Source organism: Loxodonta africana, chromosome 5 (assembly GCF_030014295.1).
Source record: "Loxodonta africana isolate mLoxAfr1 chromosome 5, mLoxAfr1.hap2, whole genome shotgun sequence".
In the NCBI taxonomy this organism is placed as follows: domain Eukaryota; kingdom Metazoa; phylum Chordata; class Mammalia; order Proboscidea; family Elephantidae; genus Loxodonta; species Loxodonta africana.
Genome location: NC_087346.1, coordinates 114056777 through 114061695, shown reverse-complemented (window position 1 = coordinate 114061695; position 4919 = coordinate 114056777).

Genomic DNA, 4919 nt, shown 5'->3' with positions numbered 1-4919 from the left:
AAGGAAATCCTAGCTTATAAGATAAAGGCTGGCAGAAACAAATAAAGCGATACTTTTTTTCTTTTTCTTTTTTTAAACAATAATTAAGGTTAAAATCAAGGTTGGAGATAATGTTGTATATTGTGGGAGAAAACACCATGGGTTGAGGTGGCAAGGATCAAATCTGTGAGAGTTGAGTCCCAAAAGCCCTGTAGTTGAGGCTGTTCAAATGAGGTACTGGGGATGATGACGTTTTGACTTTCAATTTTTTGAAACTTACTTGGAAAGCAATTTAATCACTTTCGTTTCTTCCTAAGAACTTGATCATGGAAGAATGTTCACTCAGATTTTGGTCATGATATTTATGCATTTTATTAATGGAGAATATAATATTTGGCAATGAATCTAATTGTAAAACCTCCAATAAACTACATTGAAAAATGTGGCTAGACATAATTTGGGATGTGAACTATAATGTGTAATGATCTTTTAGCTATGTATGTTGGAATTGTCCAAGACTATCTCCATAACATGACCTTTGTCTTATGTATTTCCACTGGTGATGCTGTGCATTCTGTGCTCTTCCGGATCCTATTAGTATAATACCCAACAGACTCTTCCCATTGTTCTATATGTTACACTAATGGGTAAATGTTGCCAACAACTTCTTAGCCCATAAGGACCCAATATCAGTAAAAACTTCATATTTTTAGCAACCAGAGAGGGACTTTTTGTGGAGCTAAGTTGTTTGTAGTGAGTGTTTGTCTGTGTGTGTGTGTGTGTGTGAGAGAGAGAATGAGATAGACCATGTATGTGTGAATATTATTCTCACGATTCTGTGTATTCTACTCATATTTCCTGCTCATATTCTACTCATATAGTCAAAGTAATCAGAAAATAAGAAGCTAAGAGATTGATTAATTAATGTAGAGTATCCATAAAAAAGGGTATTTGCTCTTGCAGTAAAACAAAGAACACTTGACTATAGGTTGAGGGGCCCTCAAAATACCAGTCCTGAATAAAATATTTATCCCGTTAGAATATATATTGCTTTTTACCAAACAGAAATATTCCTAGTTACACATACTAAGTTGCATTCGATCAACAAGACTTTAATGTGAATTAAGTCATTAAACCTTTGTCCAAAAAAAAGACACAAATGGGAAAACGCACTTTTACCCGTAGTGGGGAAGAGGAGAAAGATAGAGGCAAAAACAGAAAAAACACAAAAACACAAATAGAGAGGAAATGAAGAGTCATTTTAATTTTAACATTTTAGAACAATTCCCTCGTGAAAGCATCATGCTGTCCAATTATATTTCAGGTCACCGCATGCCTGGAAATACTGTCTTCTCCAAGTGGAAATTGAGAAATGTCAGTTCTCTTTAGGGGCTTATGATGAGTCTTGGTAAAAGTTATGACAAGTCCTGGCAAAAGTTAATGTCTATTTGTTCTTGGCCTTGAAATTTATAGTTCAGTCCTAGAGAATTTCTTGACTCAATGGAACTATAAGTGAGGTGTAAGTTCCCTAAGTTTGGCTACTATTAGAGTTTCTTAGGCAGTGGCAAAAAGTTTGGAAATTGGAAGCTTTCTCGATATATTTTAGCATAAAATATAAATCTTTAGTCAGTTGGTTGTATTTCATTGACCATTTGCACACTCTCTCACTTACACTGAGGATTTGGGAAATCAGGTGATCATACATTTAAAGGCTTTTGAGAAGAACTGTTAGGTAACCAGCTTTGTCCTCTATTCAGGTATCTATACAATCTGATGTACAACTATGGTTGGGCATTTTTAGGCTCTTTTTTGTTCTTGTAGTATTTACCTCATTGTTATTTAAAATCAATCACTGATTTTTGTTCTAATGAAAAATATATGACCATTGAATACATGTAACAAAGAATAAACTGCCCAATATATTTGCAGAGTTATAACTGTGGAAATAAATGTACTTAAGTGAGGAATAAATGAGGTCAAAATTCCTTTCTGCATCATGCCTAGGAAAGAGATTTTTTTATTCATGGATTCATTTAAATCCAACTGTGTTCTAACAGCTTTTACATCCCTATCATATGCCAGCCCTCTGGTAGGTGCTGAGGGTTCAAAAATGGACCTGGTAGCCCCTTGCATATCTGCTGTCCCTGTTAGAGAGAAAACCTATAAATACAAAGCAATTCGTCCATCATGCATTCTTACACTCAACATCTATTTATTCCAAGCATTGTACAAATCTCTAGGGCACAGCGGTGAGCAAGAGAGGAGCACGCTCTGCCTCTTGGAGTTTTAATTTTAATAAGGGAGATAGATACTAAGTCAGTACTGAAATACATAAAATAGTTGTGATATGTGTTCCTAAGCAGATGAGACAGAGAATATCATGTTTGGGTGAATAGTGGGACTTCAGGTAGTTCTGAGGGGGAGATATTTTACCAGAGTTGGTGACTAGGTATGTACAAGGTGCTGTGGAAATATAAATGACAACTTACTCCAACCTGTGCAAGTCAGAGAAAGCTTCTTAAGTCAGAGGTTATGACTGACAAATTAGAATTGAATTGTTTTATTAAGCTTCAGTCCAAGCAGGGAAATGGTATGAATAAAGGCCAAAAGGCATGATCGAATATGCCATGAGCATATAAGCAGTTGAACTGGGAGGCCAGTGAGTGGTATATGATGGGATTGGAGCCTTATTATGGAGCTTTCCACAATTATCATGAACAACCCCTGCTGCTATTGCTAGCTTTCTTCTAGTATGATGATGTGTCATTTTTAATAAAATGGGCCTCCAATTTTGGATGCAAACTTGACTAGTAAGCATCCTGTCACAAAATAATGTGTAGCTGTATCTAAAAAAGGAGCTGTATGTTTACGTGTGTTAACAGGAAAGCATACATTAAGGGGAAGGTCACGTAGAGAAATGAGAGAGTGAGAAATAAGAAGGTACTTGTTTTGTGCAAATGAAGAGGAGTGCTTTACAAGTCCTAATCAGAACCAAGTCTCTACTTCAGGCATCTAAGGAGAGAATGATGGAATAGAGGCACCAAGGGAATGCGAAATAATTTCCTTTCTTGAAAGGAGAGATACCACAGTAACTTTATCTCTGTCAGAAAAACTAAGTAGTTAATTAACTCATTTGACAAAATATTTATTGGACACCTACAAGGTGTCAGTCAGGGGTAGGTATTATTCTTTCTGCATGTGATATCTAGGAACTTTAGAAAAGAATGCACTGGCTCTTAAAACTTCTGCCCAGAAGTGATCGCGTTGCTTCTGCTCACATTTCCTTGGCCAGAGCATGTCACACAACCCCTCCTAGTTGTAAGTGGGTTTTGAAGTGCAATCCTGCAGTGTACATGGAAGTAGAGAGAGCACTGGAGAAATTGTGAACAGCCTAGTGAATATAGGTTCTATTTTTTTATCTATATTATATAGATAAGAAATGAAGGCACAGAAATCCTAAGCACATTGTCCAAGATGTTACAGCTATTAAAATTTGAAGTCAGGATACAATTATGAATAGCTTGTGTCCAAAGCCTTTGCAGATAACCGACAGACAATTTCATGAGCAGTTTTCACATATAATTACAGAGGATTGCTAGATGGCCATCTATTGATGATGCGTCAGTCAACATAGGCCAGATTATACAGTAGTAATAAGTAATGCTCTTGCCGCACTGGAAACCCTGGTGGTGTAGTGGTTAAGAGCAGTTTGAATCCACCAAGCTCTCCTTGAAAACTCTGTCTGTCTTCTACTCTGTCCAATAGGGTCATATGAGTCTAAATCAACTTGATGACAACCGGTTTTTCTAGCCTCATAGGCTTAAAACAATGAACAGTCATTTCTATTTACTGAAATTGTCCATAGTACGTTGGAAAGGGTTTCCTCTTATTGTCATTTATAGTCCCAGGTGAAGGAGCAGCCTCCATCTCAAACATTTCTGGATTGATGTGCAAGAGGGAAATGAAAGCTCTGTGGTGTTTCAGAATGTCAATTAAAGGCTCAACCTGGAAGAGATATCTGCCATTTCAATTTATGACTCCTTGGTTAGAAATTGTCACATGTCCAGGCCCAATCATGAGGCACCCTGGAAATTTAATAGTACCATATACCCAAAAGGGAGTTGCTGTGTGTCACTAAGTCAATTTCAACTCATAGAGACCCTGTACGACAGAGTAGAACTATCCCATAGGGTTTCCTAAGCTGTAATCTTTTACAGGAGGTGATGACAAGGTCTTTTCTCCTGTGGATTAGTTTATGGCTTTGAACCAATGGCCTTTCAGTTAGCAGCCCAGTGCTTAACCATTTGCACCACCAGGCCTCCTTCCAGGAAGGAATAAGAACCAAAAATAATAGGCAGACTTTATTAAAAATGACTACAGATAGCACCCAAGTGGTGGAAACAGTTAAGCACTTGACTACTGGAGAAAAGGTTGGTGGTTTGAATCCACCCAGAGGCACCTCGTAAGACAGGCCTGGCAATCTGCTTCCGAAAGGTGACAGACTTGAAAACCCTGTGGAGCAGTTCTACTCTGCACATATGGGATCACCAGGAGTCAGAATTGACTTGGTGGCAACTAACAACAACAACAAGGTATAAAAGTATTGTATAGTGTGGAACTTTTAGGGGACAACTTACATTTCTGAAGAAATATTACAAAGTATGTATTTAAAAGTATAGAAATGTTTTTTTTTTCTCTAAATGTAACAAGAAATCTCACTACTTACATAGAGATTCATCAATTCCGAGATGTACAAATTTTGGAAGAAGAAGATTTTTTTTTCCTTGTAAAGTTATTTTCAAATAAATTACCTTGGAAACAACATGCGTAGTACCAAATTTTCCCAATAACTCCCAATATAGTTTTCCACCCCACTATAACTTTTGTTTCAATTATTAGTCTTACTATTTTCTAGGAGTGACATGACATTTTTCATGTAT